The 8,446-nt window shown below is 39.6% G+C and overlaps 1 long non-coding RNA gene across 8 annotated transcripts in view; it reads left to right on the top strand.

Annotated features, from left to right (window-relative positions):
* The first annotated feature begins 4,838 nt into the window (after positions 1 to 4,838).
* The window catches only part of LOC127382431 (uncharacterized), a 177,584-nt gene continuing 173,976 nt past the window's right edge, over positions 4,839 to 8,446 (top strand). For all 8 annotated transcript variants that reach the window (XR_007888953.1, XR_007888956.1, XR_007888954.1 and 5 more), the window contains exon 1: positions 4,839 to 5,079. This is a non-coding gene — a long non-coding RNA (uncharacterized LOC127382431). The remainder of the gene's footprint in view (positions 5,080 to 8,446) is intronic.

Below are 8,446 nucleotides of genomic sequence, written 5' to 3'. Positions count from 1 at the left end.
TACATTGCTTAGGACTGGATGGAAGTTTAGAGAAGTGACCTTCCTATCTTAAGGTTTAACACTGATGATTCTCAACTGTACACTCATAGTACCATCTGTAAGAAGATACAAAGGTGTTTTTTTCCCATATCCCTACCTTTGGTTGGTGTTGAGGAAAATAATTTTCCCCTTTGACTTGTTATCTCTGTGCTCTTCTTTCAGTGCTTCAGAATTGTTTGCATCAAGTTATCCCAGATGCCAGAGTCTTCTCTTATAAATCTGCTGGGACTGTCTCATTCCCCTCTGCCTTCCATCCTGCATACTAATTTACCTTAGTGTGACCAGAGTAAGAAAAACAGCAGGAAAAAGAGGGAAAAGATGCAAGGGCATTTCTGTTAGGGTAGGTTGTACACCTAAAAGAAAAGCAGAAAAGCAAAACACACTGGCTCTTGCTGAAGTATGAAAAATCAATAAATCCTTTTGTTTCTGTAGGATGGCCTTGCTTCCCCATTTGGAAGAAAGGAAACTCCCCTTTGACTGCCTCCAAGAGCTTTCTGGGGGTGGTATACCTTTGTGCTCCTCTCTCTTTGAGGGGTGAAGCCCCGGAGCTTGTGGCAGAAGGCCCCAGGGAATCTTGTTGCCTGGCCTGGCCTCTGTGTGCACAGGGGTCTGGCTACAGCCATGCTCAGAGCTCAGAGGCTGCCCCCTCACCCTTCCTCGAAGTAAGGCAGGGTCTTGCTGCTCCTGTTGAATTTTTGAGTTGGGGTTTTTAATTTTTACTTGTAACCTAGCTCTTGCTCAATTGGTCCCTTTCCTCTTTCTGTCTGGGAGACTACTGGTCTCAGTGATTGTGCAACGAGCAACGCGCTAGTTCATTTCTTCCACAAATTGCTAGAGGACATTACAATCTCCCTTTTTCCATTATTTTCTGTATGGCAGCATATATGGAATGGTACATCCCTTTGCACAGATGTGCATATGGTCATAATCTCTCCTGCATAATCAGATGATTTTACTCACAATTTTTAATGTCAAATTTACTCTTTTTGCTTCAAAACCTCCCAGTTTCACAGATCTATGTCTCTCTTCCTTGTGTGCTCTTTTTCTCTCTACCCATTTATTATTTTTTTTCCTGTTCATAAGGAACTGTCAGCATGTATAAACTGACCAACATGAGTCCATATTAAACCAAGCTATTCTGGAATAACTTCCTGCATGAACAGCCTTCTAGAGTGTATTGCAGAATAATTGTCCTTTTTCCAAAGCTACATACTATGTCCTCAAATCTCAAAGAAAATTTTTGGGCCAGATTCTCTTCAATTTGTCTCCAGTTTAATGACAGGGAAACACAGAAATGTCTCTGTTGCATGACATGCATTGCTTATCCTGATGTAAAGCTTGTACAACACTGTAGAAAATTAGTTCCCTGTTTCTGCCTATCAAAAGGTTAATCCAAATTATTTCAGATTTTTTCTACTGCTGATCTGAATATATCGATTTCTATATTTTCTCACTATAATTTAATTTTGTCGTTAAAAGTGTAATAGCCTTCATAAATTTGGAGGTGTTTAATCTCATAAAAATAGCTGTGTTGTAAATGCTACAACTCAGTGAAAACAATAACATTTTGTTATACTATCACAACTGCATCCTTAAATGATCATAAATTGACTTGGAATTAGCATAATAATTCTATAAAAGAAATAAGAATGTATAAAATTAATGTGAAAAGGTTTAAGTTTAGTGTAAAGCAGGAAATAGATCCTAGGGCAGAACTGGAAAATGTTTGGTGCTGTTTTAAACAGTAGGAGATAAAGAAATGACTAGAAAATCCAAGATGTGTTAATACGATGAATGACTATTGGCTGAAATCTTTACACTATGTGAAGGATTAATGGAAACCATCCTAGCATACCAAGAACATATTAAACACACTGCTTTTCCATTAGTATGATTTGGATCTGTTCAATACAAGCATTGGATTAAGTAGTGTTTTCTTGTAAGCAGCAAAAGGCAGACAGGCTGAAAAAGCATCCCACTTCTCCTCTGTGCTCATTCCTGTGTGATTCATGCTGCCCTGCAGGGCTGTCTCTGTGAAGTTCCTCTGGTATCATCCTTGAGGGGTTGCACATGGAGTCACTGCAGAGGGCAACACACACCCCTGGTAACTGGGAATGAGCGCTGGTTTCAAGGCCATCACTCCATCAGTTTCCATCTCAGCAACACAGTTTAGAGCTTTGCTCTAACATCTGCAAATCTGGGAAACTGGGGCTCCTCAGGGGCTGTTGCACACTCTTCCAGTGAAACAGCCTATGTGCTGGCCGACTGTGAGGACAGCTCCCAGGAAGCTCATCATGCCCCAACAAGCCAGGCATCTGTTGCCAGTGCCTATAGTGGAGTCTCTAGAGGAGTCCTTTGTGCCAGAGCAGGATGCTCTTGTGCTGGGAGTTTGGTCCTTCAGAAGCTGTGGAGGCAGGTTTGGGGGAGCAATGGGGCAGCTCAGGTAGCAAAATTGCATCCATCCTCACCTTGGAGAGGAAGACAAGCTTTTCCACTGTGAGAAATGTTACACTTCCAAGATGTGGAATGTGGGAAGAAAAAAAGGAACCAAGAAAAGATGGGAGAATGAGGATGAAGTCTGAAATACTAGGGCAGAGTGCGGAGGAAAGTAAGATGAAAGTAAGATGAAAGTAAGATGAAAATGGGAAAGGGGGGAGGATAAGCGTAAATCAAAGGAACATGGAAATAGAGGATCTTCACTGGTCCCCATTTTCCTGCCAATGGGAGGGAGATAGTCCCAAATGTGAAAAGGGTTCACTCACCTTCTATCTGCTCCCTGCCATGTGGCTTTTTTTTCCTCCCTGCCCGTTTCCTAAAGGTAGTCTAGTTTTTCACTTGTAAACAAACCTATCATTGTCTTCACCACTATCTGCATTATCAGCAATACCTCTTCTGACCAAGGTGACACTTAGCAGCCATACACTGCTTGAGGCTACCTGCAGTAAAAGCTGTCCTCTGATCTCTGCCTGAGGCAGAAAGGCAGCTGGGGAGGAGAGAAGAGGGTGAGGAAAGCAGAAACACAGCTAATGTGGTAAGAAGAGATGAAAACACCAGGTGTCTTAGGTTTTTGCTAAGCTACCTCAGCTCTCCAAGTGCAACCCTTTCAAAGCATTATCCTGTGAAAAGCATTGTCCTGTGACTGACACGGGTGCTTGACCAACCGCTCAGAAACTACCACCATGTGGAGGCTACAGGAGGCTGATCTGGGCATCTGCCATGAGAGGCAAAGCCTCCTGCTAAAGAAAGATTTGTTTTTTCTTGTCTTTAAAGATGATACAAATAAATGAAACTCTGTTTTCAGACCAGTTGCTGATGTTCATCCATGTTGCACTGCTCTGACACAAAGAGCAGGTGCACTGCTAACTGTAAGCACATCTGGGATGAGGGCCTAGGCAATCCCATAAAGGAAACTCAGAGATGAAAGGTTTTTTAATGTTTTCTTTTTGTATTATTTTACTGCTATTATAAGTAAAATTGTTTTGCAGCATAGATTTGGGTGAACATTGTGTTCAAGTTGGTTGCCACTGACACTAGATTTAATCTAAGCATCAGCTGGAATTGTCTGAAACAGACAATTCTATGATACAGTTAAATACGGGGTTTTTTACAAGACATGAATGTTGCCAAATAAGGGAATATTTTACAAATTATTTTGGGTTGAATAGGTGATATATTTATTGCAATGTTCTTTTTGTAATAAAATGTAAATAGAAATTATATCTAGTTTGCTTTTGAAATGGTTTTAGGACTCCAGTCTTACCTTGACAAGCAAATATTAAAATACATCTTTTTTCTTAATGATGGTGAAACATATATATGAATCACAGCCTGATAAGAACAATGCAAAGGCTTTATTTGGGATCAGAAAACTGAATTTATTAGTTGGCTGTAGTTTTCGTTATATTGAAGAATATAATTTGAAATCCTATTATTGGAAAATTGGAAACTCTTCTTTTTCCAAAATCGTATATGATTTTTAGCAGATCCCATCTTAAATTTTGTGGGAAAAAACCCTGACACTTGACTTGTTCCCTTCAGAAATTCTGCAGACTTACAACAGGAGAAAGCCACAGATGAGTTTGGCTCCATCATCTCAGCCCACTCTTTCTTAGAGCTTCTCACCCGTCCTGTTGGATGGCTCCTATGTTTGCTTGGCTCCCTTAGCTTGTAGCCTATTGTACTGAGGCAATGTGAAATGAGCACCAGTTTACCTTGGTACGTGGTACATAGCCTCAACAGGAGTTTCTCTGTCACCTGTACAGTGGAGGAAGAGAGGGGAAGCAGAGAGCTGGAAGTGGGAATCAAATTTGCCATCCAATGATAGGCAGTCCTCATTTATTGATCTGAGCCCTGAATCCCATGTAGTTGGTACAGCTGTGGATCTGCCTCAGGCAGCTCTCATCCCGACAAAAAATGGAATCTGGAGCATTTTGTCCTTGAAATGTAGTCAGTGCTAGACGATAGAAATACATGTATTACTATCATCACGAGGACAAAACAGCTACATGAAAAGTAAGAAAGGAAAATGTGACTGAGCCCAGGGAGAAGGAATCTCAGGGGCAGAAGGTGGGGTATGCTTGCCCTGATGGGTGCCTCTTACATTATTCAGCGAGCCGTCTGAGTAAAAAGCAGGCTGTAAGGGGACGCTTGCTCTTTATATCTGCCCCTGGGCTGCTCTTCCACGGTTTCCCCGCAGCGGGAGCTCTGCTCCTCCCTCCATGTGCGGGTTTGCACTTACAGGGCACGATTTAGTGTGGGTGCAGAACTGAGTCAGATTTAATTTGCGAGTTTACTGCCAAACCTGAACCAATTTTTAAGCCAGCTGTACAGCATTGATTTAAGAAGAAATGGAAACCATTCAAAGCTCTGTGAATTTGGCAGAAATTAACAGTTTTGGCTGAGTGTTACTGTGAGGTTTGGACTAATTAAAACGTAAAGCTCACAGTGAAATTCAGGAGACTTGAATCCTTGCCGAAGGAAAGGTTTGCATAGATCTCTGCAAATTGGAAGTGTCAAGGTTTCAGCAGCTCTGCTTGATAAGTGAGTAAGGAGAAGTCTCCATCTCTCCTGGAATCCAGAATTAATGTGTCACGGCAACATACCACAACTGATAACATATCTTCCTTAAGCAGCTTTATCTGAATGGGTTGCTAATGACATAAACAATAGCAATTATAAGTATTGATATTATATTGACAGGCTGTGAAACGGTTTGGTGATTCATTCTCCTAAATTAGCTATTTTCTGCTATGCACTGTGAATACTGCTATTGCTGATAGCAAAACAAAAGTAACTTACATAAAAAAAGAACTATCTTGGGTGACCTATATGTGGGGCAAATGTTTGTGCAGGGATTGGAGCGGGCTATTATACTCCTTGCAAATATGTTATGGCTAAAACTGCTCTTCTTTTCTGTGTATGATTTGTGCATTTATTTCTGTGAAAGTATTTGTTAGTTATAATTAGTTGCCAAATTGGTTGAATAGGTGCAGCAGTTGTTTGCAATTTCTCACAATCAATATTTATGATGTGCAAAATTTTCTATCATATGGTACTGGATCCGGCCCTTCATCGGGTAAATTAAACAAAGCAAGTAGAGGGATAAAACCCCAGCAAAAACCAAGCAATATGATATGAAGTGCAAACCAAATACTGTTCACACATTGATTGCTAGTCATGTGTGCAGATAGCTGTAGGTATTTGTGTGAAAAGCAGCGACTTTCCAAACATTCAAGTCGACTGAAAGCTATTTTCAGAATCTTTTTTTGGTGAAAATTATACCACAGGTAGCACAAGTCACTTATGAAAACTGTTAAAGATATGAAGAGATGAACACAAATATTAAATCTGGATTATTCAGACAGTGCTTGCATTGAAGAATTGGATCTTTGAATTTTCTCAGCAATACTGAAAGGTCAACATTTTTAAAAAATGAGATTTCAGGACCTAACAGTAGACTCCCATTTTTTAAATTAAGATTTCCATTTCATCTGCAAATAGCTCTATTCTTTATCTACTAATGTGTACTACTGGAAAAATACTCACGCATGGAAGAGAGAATATGGCAAGAACTTATTTTCAGTGACATTAATGGAGTACAACTCAGTACTATTTCATTGTTCTGCAACCCCAGATTTTAACACCTGATCTGTTCAACAGTCACAAATGGCTGATTGTCTTACCTTAAATCAGAGTAATTTGTGATACTATTTTAATATTTATTGAAGCAATGTAATGTTTATTATCACAGTCCTAATACTGTGACAGGACACCAGGTAGTGCCACATTCTCTGATTCTGACCAAGGCCTCACACCTGCACATTAGTCTCCGTTACACTTCACAGGCATTGATAATCACAATTTAAATCCTTAAGACTTAGTAATGAGCTCACCTGAGTATCTTTGTAAGAATGTTTATCAATCATTGGAGGAATAGTAAAAAAAAAAGGAAAAATAAAAGAAAAAAAGAGAAAAATTAGCATGCCAGAAGCTGTGTAATAAACCCCGTAAGACGAGATATTAGAAAGATTAAGCTCCTCTTTCTCTACAGCAAGATATATCTATAATGAGATGCAGTGGTGTCTTACAAATGCACCACAGATTAATTAGTTTCAGAATAATGCAGCTTGGTCTCAGTACCTTAAAGGCTCTTGAATAACATTACTCAGGATGGAGGAAGTGAGAGAGTATACAGGAGGGACTCCGAGAAGAGCAAATAAACTTGGCTCTTCTCATTGTTGTATTCTGGGGACATAATTTCCCTTTAATGACTTTTCACTCAAAAAAAGCCTGATAGGATGTTACAGATGTGACCTTCAGCTGTAACTTTCAAATTTGAGCAAGTAAGTTAAGGAGAATCAGGTTGGCAGAAAACGTATTTCTCGAAAAAATGTGCTTGGTGTTCCAAGAGCCTGGAGTATAAATTATTTTCATATCTCCAACTCCTCCTTCATGTGTAACTTTTAAAGTGGTTCCGATGTTTTAAACCAGATGTGCAGGGCCAGAATTATTCAACTGTTGCACAACTTATGTTAAAGAGAACATGTGCTGTGTATGTCTACATATGTAAGTGCTATGCTGTGCCAACCCTTTCCCTTTTCTGTTTGCATATTTTCTTTGATCTATTTCCCTCAGGAAAACAGAAATGCATGGAACTTTGTATAAAACACACGTCAAAAAAACTCAAATCATGCCTGATGAATTATGTAAGGGAGAGGCATGGCAATGTAATATAAAGAATTTATCAATGAGAGTATGAGAAGCCTGCATTACTCAAGAGAAGCAAAAGCCAAAGCTAAATTATGTCGGCCATCCCAACAAATATTGAACAAACCTTATGCAGAGACTGTTCTTTATCATGTGATACACAAATTGTGTTTAAATTCATTATTGAGCCTTCTGGTTTCTACTGGTACATAAAGGTTGAAATTTTATTTATAGGAATGTTTATCTCTAGATACAACCTGAAATTATTTGTGGATCCACATAAGCAATGGTGTATGTGCAAATAAACCATGCCATGATGTGGGAGAACCAGAATATTGGAATTCAAAGCCAAAGGAGCCAGAAGAATTCAGTGGGAGGGAGGTGGAAAGACAGTGCCTATCAGAATCACTAGATTTTTTGATCATTAGGTATTTGTACATCTCAGAAATTTGTAATTGATCCAGAACTGAATGATTCTGTCCTGGGAGACATTTATTCTTTAAGGGAAGATGAAGGAAGTATTTTATTGTTAGAAAATTTGGAAATTATTTTTTAATACAGCTGTGTGCTTTTGTTCTGAAATGTTTAACAAAAAGGGTGCAGGTGGTATCACAGGCACAAAATGCAATTATCTCCCAGCTATCACTTCTGTGCATGCTTACATTATTGTCTGAACTCTAATTTTTGTAGACAATCCTGAATAACTACAAGCTCATTTTCGTTTTCCTTCAGCTGTGATATTTATTGGCATATAAATTACTCCTATAGTTTTGTTTCTCTAGTTGTGCTCTTGTGGTAGCACTTGTTGGTTACAATAATCTTACTAATAGCTGACAGTAATGTGTACACTGTCCACGTGAACCTGAGAACAAAGTACAACTTGCATGAGAAGTGCTGACGTATCTAGCCCTGCTAAAATCAGGAGATAAGGACATACACTTTTTCTCATAAAACTTTCTTGGTGCTTCTCAGTGATGCATTAAGATGTGGATTACTTGCTCCACCTTTGCCAAATAGTTGCAATAAGAGAGATGCCAATGCCTGTGGGGGTCCTGTGGCTGTTCCAGCAGCTCCCCAGTACTTAAGGGAAGGTTATTGAGCAAAGGGAGTGAGACAGACAAGGGGCATTGGCTAAAACAGCAAGTGAGGTTCAGAAGGCTTTTCCTCATTGAGCCAGCAGGGTGAGCCTCCCACCCAGCCT

Source organism: Apus apus, chromosome 3 (genome assembly GCF_020740795.1).
Source record: "Apus apus isolate bApuApu2 chromosome 3, bApuApu2.pri.cur, whole genome shotgun sequence".
NCBI classification, from domain to species: domain Eukaryota; kingdom Metazoa; phylum Chordata; class Aves; order Apodiformes; family Apodidae; genus Apus; species Apus apus.
The sequence above is the reverse complement of the archived record's forward strand: the minus strand, read 5'-3'. Positions and strand labels throughout refer to the sequence as shown.